The sequence below is a fragment of the Neoarius graeffei genome, chromosome 1 (genome assembly GCF_027579695.1).
Source record: "Neoarius graeffei isolate fNeoGra1 chromosome 1, fNeoGra1.pri, whole genome shotgun sequence".
NCBI classification, from domain to species: domain Eukaryota; kingdom Metazoa; phylum Chordata; class Actinopteri; order Siluriformes; family Ariidae; genus Neoarius; species Neoarius graeffei.
Genome location: NC_083569.1, coordinates 25773522 through 25794879, shown reverse-complemented (window position 1 = coordinate 25794879; position 21358 = coordinate 25773522). Strand labels below are relative to the sequence as shown.

General features: G+C 43.1%; 5 non-coding genes across 5 annotated transcripts; 2 read left to right on the top strand and 3 right to left on the bottom strand.

The window, feature by feature from the left end:
- Positions 1 to 861: 861 nt before the first annotated feature.
- On the bottom strand, positions 862 to 934 carry trnaf-gaa (transfer RNA phenylalanine (anticodon GAA)). The gene has a single exon. It is a non-coding gene; the product is annotated as a tRNA-Phe (tRNA).
- A 6977-nt stretch (positions 935 to 7911) lies between these two features.
- Positions 7912 to 8026, top strand: LOC132895696 (U5 spliceosomal RNA). Its single transcript, XR_009655810.1, has one exon. It is a non-coding gene; the product is annotated as a U5 spliceosomal RNA (small nuclear RNA).
- A 188-nt stretch (positions 8027 to 8214) lies between these two features.
- Positions 8215 to 8409, top strand: LOC132898287 (U2 spliceosomal RNA). The gene has a single exon (XR_009656478.1). It is a non-coding gene; the product is annotated as a U2 spliceosomal RNA (small nuclear RNA).
- Positions 8410 to 19054: 10645 nt separating this feature from the next.
- LOC132897597 (U2 spliceosomal RNA) lies at positions 19055 to 19247 on the bottom strand. Its single transcript, XR_009656347.1, has one exon. It is a non-coding gene; the product is annotated as a U2 spliceosomal RNA (small nuclear RNA).
- Positions 19248 to 19442: 195 nt separating this feature from the next.
- LOC132895771 (U5 spliceosomal RNA) lies at positions 19443 to 19557 on the bottom strand. The gene has a single exon (XR_009655831.1). It is a non-coding gene; the product is annotated as a U5 spliceosomal RNA (small nuclear RNA).
- Between the last annotated feature and the right edge of the window lie 1801 nt (positions 19558 to 21358).

Here is a 21358-nt window from a genome sequence, read left to right as displayed (position 1 = left end):
TGGGATGGCGCTTCTGACTTTTGTTTCCAGATCGTAGGAACTGCTCCGCATACCAGACATCACTCAAATCCTTCAATGTGACTCTACCTCACAAATTTATCTTTTTCAAAATGTATGGAGCAGACACCAAACCGTCCTGTCGGCTTGAAGTTACCTCTTTGTCGGTACAAATCAAACCCATTCATTCCGCAAGTGTCCTGCCGACTTTGGGCTACAATGGATCAAAATTCTTCTTTTTTAATCGGCTACACCTGAACAGCCTTGAAGGACACACCCCTTAGGAGGCATGCTTTGGTTTTAGTTTTGTTGCAGAATTAAAAAAAAAAAGTTTAAAATGTGCTACACTTTGCAAAGCAGACGAAGCTGGAAATGCCACAAACTTTCAAGCGTTTTGCATATGATGTCACTTCTTTGAATGAACAGTAACTTACCAGGAACGTGTTCATGTAATGGCGGACTCAAAGAGCCAAACTTTACCAACTAAACAGAACATGTTCCTGGTCTTGTATTAAGATACAATTTAGACAGTAAACTATTAAACATGCCTAGTTTTATAAGGTATAATTTCCAGGGGTAATGCAAATTCATAAGACGAGCACTTTAACGGAAACAAAGGGTTTGGGACATGACAGCGTGCTTGACCAAAAGGACCCTGTAGTTGAGACAATATGCGTATGTTACAAGCGGCAAACCACTGGAGTCAAAATCCACAGTGCTAACCATTACACCATGGAACAAAGGGCAAATTGTTTTCACCACCAAATTACTGGCATATACTGACAGCTTCCTGGCAAAAAAAAAAAAAAAAATCAATCAGCTCCTTGGTCAAAGGATTAAATGAACACACACCACAGTCCTCAATGCCAAAACCCAGGATTGAACCAGGAACCTTTAGATCTTCAGTCTAACGCTGTCCCTGCTGAGCTATTTCAGCAAGTGAATGCCACCATCTGAGCAGTCGCGTCCCCGATATAAACATTAGTAGTTGCTAAATCCAATCGGTCGGGTCACATGTTATTCCTTTTTAACCAAAATCTAATTAAATATAAAGTGATTAAAATAATATATAATATCATCTGGAAGTATGACATATGTAATGTGCTAATTGATTAATGAAACTCTTTTATGTTGTTGGCAATTTGTTTTATTCCAAGCATGTTTTTACTTAAATGAACAAAAGTTCACATGAAAGAATGAGCAAATAATGAGGTAAATGTGTTCTCTGTGCTCGCTCATTTCACTGTTACCCCCCAATCATGCAGTCCTGATTATTTCACTGCTATCCACAGTGCCAAGTGGGTAATGATCTCCCTTAGAAGTGGACACACACACACAGAGAGAGAGAGAGAGAGAGGTTTTGATAGCCGGATCCACTCTGTGGGTCATAGAAGTGTTCCTGTAATATTAAAAACAATAAATTGTAGCGTAAGTTCAGAACATATTACTACTACAAAAATTGACGTACAAGCTTTTCATTTACAAACTTACATATCCATTGTCTGAGTATGGCTCTCTGAGGCTGGGAAATAGAGAGATGATGCCCAAAGCATATTTACTTGGCACAGAGACAGGTGGGCTCCTCCTGAAACATAAACATGACATTACTACTACATTTCCTTCAGTTTAAAAGATACAAATTTTTACTATTGTTAGCTTCAGTGGGTTTTAGTCTCTCTCAAATTGTTAATTTTTGTATAATGTTTTAGCCATTTAATATCTATTTCTATCATAGGAAAAATGAAGTAATAAATTGCTTTACTACACTGTAAAAAATAGAACTTCATTTTTTTCTGCCCACACGTTGATATGAGTAAACAGAACTAAGATGACAAGAAAACACTATTAACTCGCAATAAGAAGTTGTCATATCAAGTTCTGAATGTATTCATCTGGAGACTTCTATAACTAAGTGAGCTCAATTTGTCTGGAAAAAACGGGGCACGCAACGGGGTTTCCCCGAGCCAGGAGCGGCTGATAACATCCGAAGCGGCTCGAGGGGCACTAGAGACACAACTCCATGCAAGCTTTTGGAAGTGGATCAAATTCAGAAGCTCATCCCTCGCGTCATCATCAGGAACGAAGGTTAATCTTTTACCACTCAAAAATAATCGATAAACTAATCAACATTGCACCTGTTTTATGTGAAGTACAAAACTTATCTCCTTGTACAGTCCGTTTTGAAATGACCGGCTAGTTTTACCTCAGTTTATGAATGTTAAAAGCCTACTTTTTGTTGATGAGGCTTATTGATATATTGACTGTTGATGTGTAGGAGGGCATCTATGTTCAGTTGTAATTACACTTTATTCATGTTGATTCAAACAACTGTTATATTGCCTGCTGCAAAAGGGTCTGTTGAAGGCTCTAGGTGGCTAATTGAAAACGTCGGTTGCACTTGTCGTTAGCGTGGAAGGTCTCCCTCCCTCGACGTTAGCTTGATTAACGTTGGCCTCAGTCTAAATTAGAAAAGCATAAACGAACGGGACTCGTATTATGTCTAGGTTCTACTGTTAGAGCAGGAAAAGGTGGCACATAAATGCTTGTTTGTTCTATCACAATGGAGACCGACTACTTGTTTATTTCACCGACGTTAGTCAGGACCTCAATGTCTGGGCATTTTAGGCAAATGTGGCGCCATTGAAAGCTTGTGCGTCCCGTGGTTCGCAGTTTAGTGAGTGTGCTTGCAGAATAATAGTGTTACTTTAATTATAATAATTACAACAATTTCGGTTCGGTCACCATACCAATATAACAGAAGTATAGCAAGCTTACGATCCATTTCCTACTTCACATAAGCCTCATCAACAAAAAGCAGGCTATTTTAACATTCATGAAATGAGGCTTGGTGCAATGTGTGATGTTTAAGATGGCAGTGTTTTCTCCTAATGCTTTCCGACTGCCAAACACTTAAAACGCCAAAACTGTACTGTAAATTATAAAAGTATTATATTTGAATTGTTTGAATGGTTTTGCTCCAGATTCTGTTGATAGTCAGATCTGTTTTTATTCTTCATTGTTGGGTTTTAACCGCCTTAATTAAACTAATTAGTTTCCCCATGTTTTTTCGTGATGCAATGCAGAGTGTGTAAATTCATCCACCCGGATGTCCAGACCCTGCTGAAACATTATCACCTGAGACACGGAGGGGGTCATCAAGGTAAGAATTGGCCTTGCCTCTATCCTGACTGTGTGTGCACCTTCCGCTCATCAAGTACTCTAAAATCTCATCTTTCACGCTACCATAAAAAACCCATACAATTCACACCCCATCAAATTTCAGTTGTGAGCATTGTGCTTTCAAAGATGTCTGCAGTTTAAGTGCATTTTTTAGCCATCTCGGAAGACATTTGAAGAGTGGTGAACTTGTAACATGTCCATTTGTTGGCTGTGCCTATAAAACAAATAAGTTCACCAACTTTGCCAATCACAAAAGCAGGAAGCACAAAAATCATACAGCCAGAGACCTAAAGTCAGCCGTTTCTACCATGCATTTTACATAGGATTTTGCCAGAGGATGAGACATTAATGGCTGTATTTTTAATTATTTTGAGTGAACAATATATTGAAACGGTTATATAAGCTGTACAGTAACTACTTTTCATTGTGTCAAAGTGAAATTTCTTTAATGTTGTCCCATGAAAAGATATACTAACAAATCTGCAGAAATGTGAGGGGTGATGGTTTAGAACAAGGAAGTAGTTCGTTGTTGTCGAGAGGACCAATCACAGTGGCTCTCTTTTGACTGTTTGCTGTAAAGTTCATCCAATTACATTTTCTGGAATTTCATATAGAAGCTTTGAATGTAAGACTAAATGCATTCCACAGATTTATGTTGTGTACAGAATTAGAATTGCTGCCTCACACCCAATACAGCCATCATATTTTGATGCTGGATTTCTTAAAACATCCAATTTGATAGTGGATACTTCATGTAGTTGGCTTTAATACCCTGCCAGGTGGTCTTCAGTGGGGAGTACCAGCTAATGTCACTGTGTTCAAAAGAGCATAGTTGTAAACAACTGGACTTCATTTTGGGTCTGGAAGATGCTTCACTTCACATCCGAATGGTATCTTCACTTCTAGCCAGTACTGAAGAACCCTTTCGGATGAATGAAACAACTTTAAAGCTCCAAACAGAAGTCCAGTTGCTTACTACTAAACACAGTTTACTGACATGGCCTAAATGAATAACAATATTCACTGACATGCCACTAAATAAATTCTGTATCTCTGTGTGCCCAGGTGACGGCGATAGCAGAACATAGGAGGAGAGTGGCCTTGGAAGGATTGCCCATTTACCTCAAGGAGGATGCATCAAATCTTTTCAAGACATGTCTGGTAAGAATCAATTTATTCTCTGATACTCTCAACATGTGATAATGTTGGGCAATGTGCACTGTGGCAAGAAGGTTTGCTTTGTCCCCCAGCACAGTGTCCAGAGCTTGGAGGAGATGCCAGGAGACATGCCAGTACATCAGGGGACATGGAGGAGGCCATAGTGTCCTATGGCCTCCTCCACGTCCCCTGATGTACTGGCATGTCTGTTTACAACCTAGCAGCAGGATCGCTATCGCCTTCTTTGTGCAAGGTGGCACAGAAAAACCACTGCCAGAGCCCTGCAAAAAGAGCTTTGCAGGCCACTGATGTGCATGTTGATGCTCAAATGGTCAGAAACAGACTTCATGAGGAGGGTATGAGGGTCTGGTGTCCACACGTGGTTCCTATGCTTACAGAGTGGCACCGTAGGGATTGATTTGCATATACCATAGAACAGGGGTGTCAAACCTGATCCATAAAGGGCCGTGTGGCTGCAGGTTTTCATTCCAGCCATGCAGCAGCACCCTGATTTGGCTTATTCAATCAACTGACACACCCACCCTTTAATCAAGGGTGGGTGTGGCTGCAAGTATTTGACTGTGTGAAGACAGTTCAGTTGATTGAATGAGCCAAGTCAGGTATGCTGCTGCATGGCTGGAATGAAAACCTGCAGCCACAAGGCCCTTTATGGATCAGGTTTGACACCCCTGCCATAGAACATCAAGATTGGCACATTCACCATTGGTGCCCTGTGCTCTTCACAGATGAGAGCAGTTCACACTGAACACATGTGACAGACATGACAATGTCAGGAGATGCCATGGAGAATGGTATGCTGCCTGCAACATCATTTGTGAAGAGCACAGGGTGCCAATGCAAGAATATGTAGATTTTGATGTTCTCTCGTTTATGCAAATCGCTCCATACGGTGCCGCTCTGTGAGCATAGGCCTCACGTACCAGGCCCTCATACCCTCCTCATGAAGTCTGGTTCTGACCATTTGAGCATCAACATGCACATTAGTGGCCTGCAAAGCTCATTTTGCAGGGCTCTGGCAGTGCTCTTTCCGTGCCACCTGGTACAAGGAAGGAGAAAGCAATTCCGCTGCTGGGTTGTAAACCGTCCTATGGCCTCCTCCACGTCCCCTGGTGTACTGGCATGTCTCCTGGCATCTCCTCCACGCTCTGGACACTGTGCTGGGGGACACAGCAAACCTTCTTGCCGCAGCACACATTGTGTCATCTTGGATGAAGAGCACTACCTAAGCAAATTCAGTGGGTGAAGGAGATTGTCACGTGGTACCTACAAGGGTGTGAAACTGTCAAAATGCACATGTGACCAAAAAAATCAGCCAGAAAGGATGAAAAAAGAGAAATGGCCTGTGTGGGGTGTATTTTGGTTATTACCTCTACTTTCTACCCATTGCTTGTTAAATTTGCTCAAAATGGATTCATAATGAGCGTTGCTTCATTACTAACTGGACTGGCTGGTATCACAGAAGTATGATTGACTTGGAGTTGCATTGCATGGTTTTGGTGTTCCCTTTATTTATTGGAGCAGTGAATTTCATTCACATATTCAGTAATGTCTTCTGTCTTTGCACACTCTCAGGACACAGATAAAGAGGAGGATTACACCAAAGGTGTAAAAATTGCCATACTGACAGTCTTTGAGGATGATGTAGCATCCGTTACGTCCCTACCTACGGTCATCAACATTGGCGTGATTTTGGAAGAGAGTGTCATCGTTCAGGGCATAAAGGACCTTCCTTCAGCAGTCGCATACTTGTTTGGCCTGCTGTATTGCATCAACATGGAATACCCCAAAAACCTGAGATACACTTTTGAGGTTTTACAGAAAGTTTTCCTTGACATGGGAGCACACTGCTGCTCTGCACGAGCTCAATCACTCCGAGGTAAAATGCAGAAATGTCTGCGCTAATGTGGCAAGTCCATTTCTCTCTCTCTCTCTCTCTCTCTCTCTCTCGGAGCTGCAAGTCAGGTGAGGGCAAGAGGCGGAAAAGTTTGTTGAACAGTTAATTGATTGTTTTATACGGATTTTTACTTGTTAATTGTTTAAGGGCTTAAGGTTTATTTACTAAATACTACAGGTCACACCACTGTGTATACAGTAACTGCTTATGTTTACAAGTCCTGTATGTGCTAAAATGTGTGTTTTGAGACTATTTTGATCAATTCAAAAACCTGAGATACACTTTTGAGGTTATACAGAAAGTCTCTCTCTCTCTGTGATGGGTGTTTTTAAGTGTATTTTTAAGCGTATTCAGTGAAATGTGTTGAAACTGTTTTGATCAAATTTAGTAAGAAGAGTCATTTGGAAGAATGTCCCAGTTGCCTTTCCACTTTACCTGGTTTGAAACCCCCAGTGCATGTTTTTTGCATACTGTTAGTATGTGTTTAAAATAAAGGAAATGGTTGTGCACATGAATTGTCTATTTGACTTTTTCCCCCTACTTTTTAATCTAAGTTGTGACAATCATTTAACATAACTTTAGTTTTTAAGTCACAAAAATAGCTAGTAAAAATGATTTTTCAAGTAAGAAGATATTTTGATTTAATTGATTAAACAAGTTTTGTCCTCTTGTTGGGCAAACTTGGAAAAACAAGTAAAAAGATATTTTAATTTAATTGATTGAACAAGGGGCGGCACGGTGGTGTAGTGGTTAGCGCTGTTGCCTCACAGCAAGAAGGTCCTGGGTTCGAGCCCCGGGGCCGGCGAGGGCCTTTCTGTGTGGAGTTTGCATGTTCTCCCTGTGTCCGCGTGGGTTTCCTCCGGGTGCTCCGGTTTCCCCCACAGTCCAAAGACATGCAGGTTAGGTTAACTGGTGACTCTAAATTGAGCGTAGGTGTGAATGTGAGTGTGAATGGTTGTCTGTGTCTATGTGTCAGCCCTGTGATGACCTGGCGACTTGTCCAGGGTGTACCCCGCCTTTCGCCCGTAGTCAGCTGGGATAGGCTCCAGCTTGCCTGCGACCCTGTAGAAGGATAAAGTGGCTAGAGATAATGAGATGAGATGAGATGATTGAACAAGTTCTGTCGTCTTGTTGGGCATACTTGGAAAAACCCTTAAATACATTTCTTGATTTCTTTGTTGAGTTTACTCCAAAAAACCCTTGATATGGGTTGCCTTGCTTTTTCAAGTAAACTGAGCAAATATTTTTTTTTTACAGTGTAACAAGGATGACACAATAGCCCTCATTTATCAATAAAAAATGTGGTATGGAAAGCACTTACTGCTGGGGTCAATAGCGTTCCTGTCAATAATCAAACTCCAGCTGATGTTTTCATATTTAATTTATAGGCCTACATCCGTGATATTGGACAGATCACACAGCACTCAACTGTTTCTTTTCAAAATTCAACACCCCCACCCTGCTTGCTTATCTATCTATCTATCTATCGATCGATCGATCGATCTTTCTTTCAAAAAAGCTCATTGGTCAGACATTTCTCTGCCTGTGTGCAATGGTTAATAAAGCTGTAAAGGTGTAAGAGATTGGCCCAGGCCACCTTACCCTATACCAGCTTTCTGCACCTCCAATCCAGTGTCACTCACCTGATCCAGTGTTAAGTGCAGCTCAGGTTTCTCTTCATTGACGCATAACTCTTTCGCCTTTTACTAAAGATTTCCGTGGAGAGAAATGTTAATGAGTTCAGTATATTTTTGTAGACTTTGCTCTGGCAGAGCTGAACATTTTTAGTCAACGAATGTTAGAACTATTGATCTTTTTGCGTGGAAGCATCTCCCACACGCCCCAAAAGGCGATGTCTCTCATCAAAAGGATCCAGCTGTTGGGGGCGGAGTCTAGCTGTGTTTACTTTCCTGGAGTTTAATATGTGGAAGTGGTATGTTTAAAGCCATTAGCTGCAGTAAGTTATCATTTCTCTGTATTTCAATCAGGATCAAGTGTAGTATTTATTCTAATCCATTTGATATCTGATTTGTTCTCTAAACGAGAGCGTTATATCAAGCAGATTTTTTTTTTAAAACGAGGAGTTGGGATAGGAGTTTGCTCTTTCGGCTCCATATACCAATCTGATATTGTAGTACGTCTTATGTTCTAGGAAAAGTTTTTTTTTTTTCCTTATTTAACGCGCTTTTTAAATGAAATTGAAAAATAGGGGGTTTTTTTTAGAGTAAAGAATAAAAAATAGGAATTTGTTCCTTTTATTTTGTACTCTCATATGGTATTATAATAGATTTAGGAATGGTTACTTTATTTTAAAAAAGAAAGAATAAGACCTAAAAGACTCGTATGTCAGAATGCTGTTCATAGATTTTAGCTCAGCATTCAACACAATCATTCCTCAGCAGCTCATTCACAAACTGGACCAGCTGGGACTCAACACCTCCCTGTGCAACTGGCTGCTGGACTTCCTGACGGGGAGACCACATACGGTACATGTTCGCCTTATGTGGTAACCTCGCATGATTTATTGTACACAGCTAATTACATTTTATACATGTATACGCTGTCTTTTGTTGGCAACGGTCGGGCAGAATAGCAGCGTGAATCCCTTAGTCAGGGGCGGTCCTGGGGGCGGGCCGACCGGGCAGCCGCCCGGGGCGGCATCGCGGGGGGGGGGCGAAAAAAAAAAAACGGTCCCCCCCCCCCAAAAAAAAGGTCCCCCCCAAAAAAAACCCCGAAAAAAAAAACAAGACGGGCGGGCGTGTGTGTGTGTGTGTGTGTGTGTGTGAACATTTTGGATGGGGAAGCCCAATATACCCTTTTCACTGACGTCACCGGAAACCGGAAGTAAACAAACCCTGCGCCATATTGGAAGACCAACAAACTCGTGATTAGGGGGAAATAATGGCAGCGCGCGGAATTTAAACCCACGAGGCACTTGATTCATCATAAACCTACAATGGTAAACTTTTGTGCTGTGTTAGGGTTCCAACAAAGCTGATGGGAAAGGTGAAAAGAAGTCTTTCTACAGAATACCAGCTGTGATTGAGACACAAGCAAACCAAGGAGCTTTCTGCCAGGAGACAGAGAATAAGTGCATTACTGAGTGTCTGTGAGCAAAGGAGAGCCTGAACGTTGCAACCTCCCTATTGGCTGTTTATTGGCTGTTTGTAAAAATGTATCAGTTGTTGCCCCTCCCACGGGAATCATCGCGGGCTCGAGAGACGAGACCTGACGAGTTAGTTCGTTGGCAGCAGAACAAAATGTCTGGACACAAATCGGGTTTTCAGAAAAGGAAAGAAAATAAACGGAGGGTCGAAAATACAAAAAAGGAGGCAGAAAATGCAAAACGAGTTTTAAGGTAGGACAAATGGTTACTTTTCTGAGGCAGCCCGCCGTGGCTGCCTGCAGGCTTATTTATTATAGCCCATTTAGTTAAAATAGTTGATATAAAATGTTTATAGTTATAGTTATGTGATGGTTGTCCTGATTTAGACTGGTGTTTTTTTTTTGGGGGGGGGGGGGGGGTTGCGCGATGTTGCACCCGGGTCCAGATTAGGGCAGAACCGGCCCTGGCTACATTTCAGGTGTAGTTTGTTTTATGAATGTATGTACTTGCATAGATGTGTACTTGGTCTTCCATTATGGCGCTTAACAAAATCTCGCGGCGCGGTGACATCATGCAGTAGCCCTCTATACCAAAGTTGCGCAGGTGACGTCATCAGTGTGTGTGTGTGCTTAACTTGTCGTAGCCCCATAATATGCACAATCCCGCCAGCGGAACGTTGTACTAGTCATCAAAAAGACTTTACTACCATAGTACTACACTACTATGACATTACACAGAGTCTTAAGTAATACATTACGACTTGATCATTGCCATTCTGGTAACAGCAAATTTATAACGGGCCGTGTCCGCGACGTACAACACACGACGAGAAATGTTTAAACGACCATGTAAAGCTGTTAACATTCTGTTGGCTAATACAGAGCCCAACGCGGGGGGGGGGGGGGGGGGTCACGAGCGTGGGCGCAAAAAAAAAACGGTCCCCCCAAAAAAAGTCCCCCCCCCCAAAAAAAAAACCCCGAAAAAAAAAAGACGGGCGGGGGGGGCGCCAGCAGGGGTTTTCGCCCGGGGAGTAAATCACTCTAGGATCGCCACTGCCCTTAGTATAAGCTCTAGGTTTTGCCTTTGGTCTGCATGTTAGCGAGTTAGGGACCCATCTGCATGACACGTGACTTCAGTCCGCTAGTCACCCCCCCCCACACACACACATGGACATCACTCCGCTCAGAGACGGACTCTGCTCTCGGGTTTGCAGATGGTGCGCCACTGGTCAGTTTTATAGAGATCTTGCAGTCACGTGACCGGAAAGTACACAACCGCCATCGTGTCGGTCAAAAACACAGCTGAATACTGCTGCACTCGTGTACAGAATGGATCAATTTCAACCGACGGACTACACGGCTCATTTTTCTAATGAACAGATAACTAGATATATGTCTAAAATAAACGATCTACAGATTTGTGACCCTTATGGCTTTCCGGACGGAGTTTTCACGACCGGATTTTGAACTGCCAGCGGAATACCCGGACCTGTATGATTACCTCATCAACTTTCCCTCGCTGTTCAGTGGTGAAGCACTGCGTACTTATAAATCTCTGGACAGTTATCTTTACAGAAATTCAGGATTTGTCAGCGACTCAGATGTGGCATCTTGTAAACAAGAAAATGATCCTCACTGGATGGGTAAGTCCAGCCGATTATAGAATAGAATAAGGTAATTCCAAATCGTCCGTGTTGTTTACATGGATCTGGCGTTGGAGAGGTAGAGGCTTGGCAGTGGAGATTTGACTGGCTGTTTTTTGAGCTTAGTCAGCAGGCCGGCTCTGCCTGCAGCCTTGCTTTTGCTTTGGCTCCCGGCGCTGCCTCCTTCGCTTTGCTTCCGATAACAATCCACGGAGACCCCGCTGGTCTCGCAATCTGGTCTCGTCCGGAATGTTTTTTTTTTTTTCTCGTCCGGAATGTTGTGCATGCGATGGAAATCGCTACAAACCGTCATTTTCTGCTGGAAACCAATGTCCAGTAAGTCCATACGGTTGTAGTGGATATTGAAGTCCAGTACAGACGAACAACATGCAAAAATACACACAAAAAACAAAAACCGTGCACAGGTAGGGAGAGCTTGTAGCTACAGCCGTTGTAGTAGAATTGTATATAGTAGGGTTTTCCAGAAGATAAGGTAGAAGTAAAAGTAGAAGTAGAACCAGAAGTAGAAGTAGAAGGCGGAATATGGCGTTTGACCGACACGATGGCGTCCGTCACAATCTGGATCGGCTGTGACGTCACATGCAAGATCTCTATAGTAGGCCTATATATAGTGAGTGTTGTGTTCGTGCCTTATTACAAGTAATTGTTCTTAAGCTAAATGGTAAATTCCTAGACTAATTTTTGTGCTTACAGCATGCTAAGCGGAGATTTAGCAATCAGCATTGGGCGGTGTAATGTTATATCTGGTGCATTTCTTTCCTCGGTTTGGCGAAATCCAATTGGAATGTTAATATCTTCGAATGTCCCATGTTGACAAACCAGAGCCATTCTGTGATTACCTAAATCAAACATGTCAATATCACGTTGAGAGCGAATGAAGCCAGTTCATGGCGAAACTTCTTCAGCGTCCTTGACCACGCTTTGGTCGTTTTCGGTCTGAACATACAATTGATTGTTTTGAGTAACTGTACGTGTACACCAGAAACGACCAAAGCGACCAAGTAGCTGAGGTCGTTGAAGAAGTTTCGCCATGAATTCGCTCTGGACGTGATATTGACATGTTTGATTTAGCTAATCACAGAACGGCTCTGGCTTGTCAGCCTGGGACATTCGAAGATATGAACATTCCAATTGGTTTTCGCTGAACCGTGTCATAGTTCATTACATAATATTAACTGACTTTTAACTTCTGAAATTCGCTCTGGTCGCCCATTTCGCTTCGCCCCCGGCGAATTCGCTTTGGTCGCTGAGTTCGCCGGCCCTCCAGAGAGAAATAATAACTTCCATCGCTTTGGTCGTTTCTGGTGTACAGTAATGCGGCTATATTCCGACTTACAGACATGCTGTATGTGTCAAGTGTTAATTGGATACTTTCCCCAAACAATAATTCTGCCTGGTTAAAAATCCGATAGGGTGACTTTGCACTATTCTCCGCCCAATATATGGCTTGCATGTTTTGAAAAAGATGGTAAATTAGTGTCTAAAATGAGTTGTTGAAAATAAACTGCTTTGCTCACAACAGGAATATGGATGTCATGGAAAAATTAGACAGTGTGGCCATCAACATCTTAAAAGGTAAGAATGATAATGCTTGAATGTAAATTAAGTTAATGTGGTGTTGCTTTACTCATCTGTGTACCTGCTAATTTCATTTAAAATTAATGTTCATTACAATTATAGCTCTGTATGTTAAAACATGAGTTGTGTTTACCCACTTTTTTTGCAATAAAATGCCTAGGTTCTTGATGAGCTGCGACGAATAGTTGCGAAGGACAACATGCACTATGTGAAAGAGCTGAGGGAGCGTTGGGCAGACTTCAGAACCAAACTCACCTTTTATGGCGTCTACAAGAAGGCACTGAAGCCCCCGCTGGGACTTCCTGCTGGTAAGGGTTTGGAATCCTTCTGAAATGGCCAATTTCATGATGATGGCTTGTCACTGTTTATTGTTGAGTAATTGTGAGTAATTCAAATTACTTCCCCCCCCGTAGATGAGCAAGCCATCTAATCATCTCACTGCCAGCTATGTTCCCTTCCGGTTACCCCGCACCAAAGAAGATGGCATCTCTATCAGAGGCACTCATTCATGTTCTACTGGTAAATAAAATTTATTCCATAACCTTCTGCAACTTTCTATTTGTTATTTCTATTTGCAGGTTTGAGTTAATCCAGTATGTGTCTGGAGGAGGCTGGATTTAAGTAATACTGTGTGTTAATGTTCAGCCCACAGAGGACCCAGGCGTATACCTAAGAAGACGGCCACTCGCCACACCGTTTGTCCTAGTGGGAGAGGGAGACTGCTTTTTCTGCGCTGGAAATGCTCCTGTCACATCATTCCCTAGGAGCAGTCTTGGGGAATCCGTCCTATACATCATGGCGTACTACTACGCTTTTCATATGACGTACCCGAAATGTGTGGCATCTGTTCTTTCGATCCTTCAGACCGAGGTCTTGGGTGATAAGATTCATGAGAAAGACCAAACCACGGCCTTTAAATGTGCCAAAGCTGACTGGTAGGCCTTTCTTAGCTAGTGCATGTGAGTGAGGTGTGCGTGCCTGAGACATTCATTGTGTGAAACAGAACAAAGTTTTATTTTTGTGTTCATTGAAGGCCCTCTTCTAATTCCTTGCTGCCCCATAGCCTGCTATGCCTCTCATGCCAACTTGTGTTTTGCAGCATTTTGTTGATATAATAAAAATAAAAATGCAGATCTGAAGTTCTTGTCCAGTCTATTTTTCCCCTACATTCATCACACCTAAACAGGAAATTTATTCTAGCTAAGAAAAACCAATTTGTTTTGAGCCTTTAAATAAGCTGGAATCAAGCACATTTGCCTTGTTTTTAAGCCTATTAAATTCTAATTTTGAGCAATATTTGCTCAGATGAAATTGGTTTCTAAGCAATAATTACTGAAAATCAGAAGAAATGGCTTATAATAAGAGAGAAAATCTTAACAAGTAAAATAAAAACTAGCTTTTTATGCTTAATTTAAGATTTTTGGTATGCTTACTACTTGCATATTTTTTTCTTGTTTTAAGAAATCTTACCAAGTCCCATTATCTTGCTGCACTGGCAGATTATTTTGCTTAAAATAAGTGATTTCCCCCCTAAAACACTATATATTTTTCTTATTTTTTTAGAGGGCATTTTTTGCAGTGCTGGGCCTCAAATACAGAAGCAATGGCACTTAGGCATGTGTCCCCAGGGTAGGCATGCAGCGTTGGTGGTATAGTGGCTGGCATAGCTGCCTTCCCGGCCAGGTGAGGGGCATAATGGACTGTAAGAAGGGGGGAAGAAAAGAAAAATAAGAAAATGGGGGAAAGAAAGGGGAAAAGAAGAGAAAAAGAGGAAAAAATAGTGTCAAGTGTCTTGTCCCCTTTCTCCACCCCTGACCCAATGTTGGTGTACAGTTGCACTCCTGGTGGATCCTGGATGCAGGCAAGGTGTTTCTGCTGTATCTCCCACACTCGAGGCATGCTCTTGTGATTGATGAGGTGCAGTCCAGTGCTGTCCACCAGCTGCCACATGGAGTCAAGCAGACTTTTGATGAGTGCACGGGTCTCTTCTACCCCTCGGGTTCTCCTGCGGCAGTGCCTCGCTAGCTCACTTGTGCTGATGGTTGCCAACACCTGAGCATCTGTTGGCTCATAGCCAGGATGTTTCTTCTTCAGCTCTGCCTGCTTGGCCTCCTTCAGATGACAGATATCCTGCTTGTCCCACTCAAAAATTGTGCTTGACAATTTAGAACAGAACGTACCATACAGTGGATGGTGTTCTGTGGTGAGACCGTCAGCAAACCGCCTCATGAAGTGGAACACATCCAAATGCACAGTGGAGGTCCACGGCCGAAACCATCCTTGGCATGCACTTCCTCAAACCACAGGGGCAGGGGATGGAAGGCTGGTGGCGGTGCACAAACATCCTGGGGCTGGCTGATGCAGGATTTCTTGTGTAGCTGACAATCTGTTAAATAATCAGAACATCTCCTTGCCCACTCCTCGCCTGCAATAGCTGTCTTCTGGAAAACATTGGAGTAAAAAGATCACCAGCTAGCAGAGGATGGTTTCGATCCATCAGCCTCTGGGTTATGGGCCCAGCACGCTCCCGCTGCGCCACTCTGCTGACCTCACATGCCAGGTGGGACTCAAACCCACAGTCCCTGGCTTAGGAGACCAGTGCCTTATCCATTAGGCTACTGGGGCTCTGCCATGACCAGACGAAAAAGGACAGCCACTCAAAAATAGCTAGGCTCGTTCCTCGGCCGTCTCTCATCTCCGTGACAGAAACTTCTTTTGTGTTTGCTCAGTTTGAAATAATTTGCTGGGTCTGCACCAAAGTCAAACGCTTGCAACGTCCGGCTTTAATATCAGCACGTCCTCATTCCAGTCACAAATTGCTCACAAGGCATTTTACCCCGACTTAAGTTAGTAGACTTTTCTTTGGAAGCATGTGCACTGCCAGTCGTAGCCAAGCAATTTTACACTGGAAAGCACAGCTTTGTACTGAATTTACATAGGCCGCATAATGTTGCGGTGGTTAGCAGTGTCAACTCACACCGAGCAGGGTCTGGGCTTGAGCCTAGTGGGTGACCGGCAGCCTTTATGCCTGGAGCATGCATGCTCTCTTCGTGCCTGTGAGGATTGGCACCGGGTGCTCCGGGTTCCTGCCCCAGTCCCTAGACCTAGAGAAGGTCAAGCGAAGACTCTGAATAGCCCAGAGGTGTGAATGTGTCTGGGTTACCCCTGAGATAGCTCATGGGTACAGAAAATGAACGACTGTATGTGTACAATTCAGGGCACTTGATTAATTACATTTTATGTCTTGTGCTTAAGAAGAACATGTGGCAAAAAGTTAGAAAACCATGAAATCACTCTGATTTTTCCTGATTCACTGACCAGGATCTTTGCTACCCAAAGAGCTCTGATCTGTGAGCCGTAGACATGGGTAACATACTGTGACAACAATTGGTAGATGCGGTGGGCCTTATTTCACTCCCATAATGCCTATTTGCCTGTCTGCGTGATACAAAGCACTGACCAATGGCAAACTAGTGACAGAGCACTGAAAATCAGGCCTCCTGATGGACAATTTTCGAGGCTAGCCACCAAATTTCTAGTAAGACAGATAAGGGGTGTTCACATGGCAACTTTTACTCCGGTGTAGCACCGGGGCTGCCCCGGTAGAGCGTTCACACGGTACAAAGTTATAGCGGTGTAGCCCCTGAAAGCTGCTTAAACCGGTGCAAATCTAACCCTGCTCGGGAGGTGGTTTAAGAAATTTACTCCGGAGTAAATGCTAGTTTGCGGGGCAGCACCGATATAAAATGGGACGTCTGAACGCTACTGGGGTAGACTCGCTACGCGTGAGGAGAGTTGATTACATAAGGGTATTGCATAATTTGCATCCTGGTATTTTGCGCTTCCAAAATGGCGAATATCAACAACAACAGAACTGCGTGTCTTCCAGTGTTGCCAGATTTGGCAGTTTTAAGTGCATTTTGGCGGATTTGAACATATTTCGGGCTGGAAAACGTCAGCAATATCTGGCAACACTGGTGTCTTCATCCATGTTGTTTTCCCGGCGCTTGGTGATGCCATGACAACCGGGAAAAAGAATTACATTTTCACGCATGCGCATATTTCATTTCCGCATTATTACTATCGGAAATGATAGTAATAATGATAGGAAATAATAGTAATAAAAGGAAATATCAAAACTTTATTACTATCAAAGGAAATGATAGTAATAAAGTTTTTGCTACTATAACACGGTCGCAGAAACTGACGTGTGACCGCAAGTGGGGCTGCACCGGTGCTAACATGCTTCTCTCTAGTAAGCAGGGTTGTGACGTGTGAACGCTGCGCAAAATTTACACCGGTGTAAGATATATCGCAACAAAATACATCGGTGCAGCATCGATGCAAATATGTGCCGTGTGAACACCCTAATAGATGACGTTTATTGCCTCTGCTGGGAATTTTGGGAAGAAAAGTGGCTAGAAAGAGCAGCGGACTGTGTCGGCGTCTGGGCTCTGGGCCCAGCGCGCTTCCGGTGTGCCACTCTGCACACCCCACACGGGTCTCGAACCCACAATCACTGGGTCACGGAAAACGTTGGAGTAAAATTTGGCAGACTCGACAGAAGATGGTTTCGATCCATCAACCTCCGGGCCCGGCACACTCCCGCTGCTGACCTCTCACTTTCTGTGGGTCTGGAGCCTGCAATAGCTGCCTTCTGGAAAACGTTGGAGTAAAAAGATCATCAGCTAGCAGAGGATGGTTTCGATCCATCGGCCTCTGGGCCCAGCACGCTCCCGCTGCACCACTCTGCTGACCTCAAACCCCCGGTGGGACTCGAACCCATAGTCCCTGGCTTAGGAGACCAGTGCCTTATCCATTAGGCCACTGGGGCTCTGTCACAACAGGACGAAAAAGGGCAGCCACTCAAAAATAGCTAGGTTCGTTCCTCGGCCGTCTCTCATCTCTGCGACAGAAACTACTTTTGTGTTTGCTCAGTTTGAAATAATTTGCTGGGTCTGCCCCAAAGTCAAACGCTTGCAACGTAATGACATTTCAGTATTATGGGTAGACCATAATATTGGTCTCACGGTAAAATAGCTCGTGCTATTTTACCGTTAGATCATTCACTATACACTATGTGTATAGTGATTGGTCTAACGGTAAAATAGCATGAGCGCTCGAGAACTTTTTTGATATGTTGGAAGGTTATAATTTTACTTGGCAACAGAATGTATCTGAATTCTGATTGGTTGTTGTTACGAACAATAGTGACGCGTACTGTGCACTGCATCACTAATAATAACTAGAGACAACAGTTCCCCTGGGGGAACTGTGAGAGTGATGCAGCGCGCTTAGCCAGGTTTTGTGAAGACACGCCAAAGGGCGGGCGAACGGTTCAAAAGCTACAAGCAGAAAGTGTATATTATTGCCCTTCTGTTGTGTCCTTGAGCCCAGAGCGGAGGGAGGGACAGGGTTCTGCTGAAGCGCACATAGTGTTCTGGTCGAGGGAAATTGTGTAAAATGTGTTTCTTCAATTCAGAACATGCTTAAAAAAAGTTTTCAAAAGAGAGGCGGAGGAACCAAACATTTCTGATCAAGATGGCGGAGGCTGTTTTGCTGATTCCGTGAAAATGTTTGATTTGATTAAAAGGTGTCTGGGCCGCGAACAATGTCCACATCACCATCGGGTTGTTGTTGTTGTTGTTGTTTACATGTGTCATGTTACAGGAACTTGGTCAGGGCTCTGCAGGTCTTAACTGAAGCGCTTCAAATTCAGGGTTAGCGGGCTGCTAAAGTTTGCAGGCACTTCACAAACAAGACTCGGTGCAATATTAGCCAACATTAGCACAATCTGATATGATTTAATAATGTCTTTGTGACCTTAATGAACTCCAGTTTTTGTCGGATTGTTATTTACAGGCCACATAAACTTAGAAAACAGTCATATTCGCATGTTGTCGTTTTTACACACTGAATCCGAACTGTTGTTAACTGATTCATTTTACAAGCTAATCTAACACTACATTCCTCAAGGACAGTTTGCTCGCGAGCAGCCGCTCACTGCACTGCAACCGCACTTGCTAATTGACATGGGCTTGCTGTTTTTGTGACTACGCCCCCAGAGTGAATATTCATGAGCGAATTGGGCGTGGTGTTTCGCCCAATGGAAACCTACAGTAACCCTTTGTGTCCCGCGCATGGGGCAGGATTTTTTTCTTCAATCAGAAATATTAGTAGGGACACGCCCATACCACCCACACCCAATTCTACACCTGTGTTGTTGAACATGGAGAAAACCAGAAAATAAGGAAAAAGTTAGGGCAGGTAAAATAAAGATTTTTTTCTTTCTTTTCTAAAATAAGGTAACTATTCCTAAATCCACTATAATACCACATGAGCATATAGAATAAAAGAACCAAATTCCTATTTTAACTCACTACTCTAAAAAACCTATTCATCAATTTCATTTAAAAAGAGTGTGTTAAATAAAGAAAAAAAAATACTTTTTTTTGAACAAAGGTACCATTCCTGGAGGTACTATAACATCATGTTGATGGCTGTAGCCAAAAGAACAAGCCCCTATTCCAACCAACCATTCTAAAAAAAAATTTGCTTGATATAATATCCTTATTTAGAGAACATATCAGATATTAAACTGATAAGAACACCTACTACACTTGATCTTAACCAAAAGGCTGAGAAGTGATAATTTACTGCAGTCAATAGCTTTAAATATACCACTTCCAAATATTAAAAATCCAGAAAGGTAAACACAGGTAGACTCCGCCCCCAACAGCTGGATCCTTTTGAAGAGAGACATCGGCTTGTGGGGTGTGTGAGAGAGGCGAGTGCTTCAACGCAAAAAGATCAATAGTTCTAACGTTTGTTGACCAAAAATGTTCAGCTCCGTCAGAGCAAAGCCTGCAAAAATATGTTGAACTCATTAACATTTCTCTCCACAGAAATCTTTAGTAAAAGGCAAAAGATTCATGCGTCAATGAAGAGAAACCTGATCTACACTTAACACTGGATCAGGTTAGTGACACTGGATTGGAGGTGCAGAAAGCTGGTATAGGGTAAGGTGGCCTGGGCCAATCTCTTACACCTTTACAGCTTTGCTAGCGATTGCACACAGGCAGAGAAATGTCTGACCAACGAACTTTTTTGAAAGAAAGATAGATAGATAGATAGATAGATAGATAGATAGATAGATAGATAGATAGATAGGCAAGCGGGGTGGGGGGTGATGAATTTTGAAAAGGAACAGTTGAGTGCTGTGTGATCTGTCCAATATCACGGATGTAGGCCTATAAATTAAATATGAAAACATCAGCTGGAGTTTGATTATTGCCAGGAACGCTGTTGACCACAGCAGTAAGTGCTTTCCAAACCAGATTTTCCTGCCTTCCTGTGATGCTACAATTCAGGCTGCCAAATAGAAATAATTTATTCCATTGGATTTGTGATGTTAAAGCTTCTATTCTGAGGGCAGATAAGTTTCTCTTCTTGACCATATTACATGAGGAAATATTTAAAACACTCAACATCGTCATTATCAACATACTAATATTAAGAAATTGTGTTATGAAAGACCATTAAAGAGTTTTCTAGAGTTTGTTCGTAAAAGATGAGCATATTTTTCAGGTCCTTATTACACGGTTATCAAAATGAATAATGCACGTAATAGCGGCACTCCTGCACCCAAAAGCGAGTGGAGCCCCATAGGCATAGAGTGTGGATACATAAAGAAACCCATCAAGTTGTTTTCTGATGGTTACGGTCCTGTGTGTGTCTGCCACCATACCAATGTTAGTAATTACCAGTCATACACACTGCCGAGTAGCCCTTCCATCCATTATCTGTAGCCACTTATCCTGTTCTACAGGGTCACAGGCAAGCTGGAGCCTATCCCAGCTGACTATGGGTGAGAGGCGGGGTACACCCTGGACAAGTCACCAGGTCATTGCAGGGCTCACACATAGACACAAACAACCATTCACACCTATGGTCAATTTAGAGCCACCAATTAACCTAACCTGCATGCCTTTGGACTGTGGGGGAAACCAGAGCACCCAAAGGAAACCCAGGCAGACACGAGGAGAGCATGCAAACTCCACACAGAAAGGCTCGCGTCGGCCGCTGGGCTCAAAGCCAGGACCTTGTTGCTGTGAGGTGACAGTGCTAACCACTACACCACCGTGCCGCCCCCGCCTAGTAGCCAGTGTCAGTAATTACTGGTCATACACACTGCCTAGGCATCACGGTGGTGTAGTGGTTAGCGCTGTCGCATCACCGCAAGAAGATCCGGGTTCGAGCCCCGTGGCTGGCGAGGGCCTTTCTGTGCAGAGTTTGCATGTTCTCTCTTTGTCCGTGTGGGTTTCCCCCACAGTCCAAAGACATGCAGGTTAGGTTAAATGGTGACTCTAAATTGACCATGAGTGTGAATGGTTGTCTATGTGTCAGCCCTGTGATGACCTGGCAACTTGTCCAGGGTGTACCCCGCCTTTCACCCGTAGTCAGCTGGGATAGGCTCCAGCTTGCCTGCGACCCTGTAGAACAGGATAAAGTGGCTAGAGATGATGAGATGAGATGAGACACACCGCCTAGTGGCCAGTGTTATAGTATAGTGTAGTCAGACACATCAAGCAACATGTGAACTGGTGCCTTCTGCTATTTTGGATGTTTGAAAAAAGTATTTTTCAAATTTTTACATAAAAAATTGATTTTGACTTAGTTTCTCAGAGCAATATTTGTTTCTGGACCATATATCTAAAACTATTCATGATCCAGATTTGAAACTTGATATGCATGTTAACAA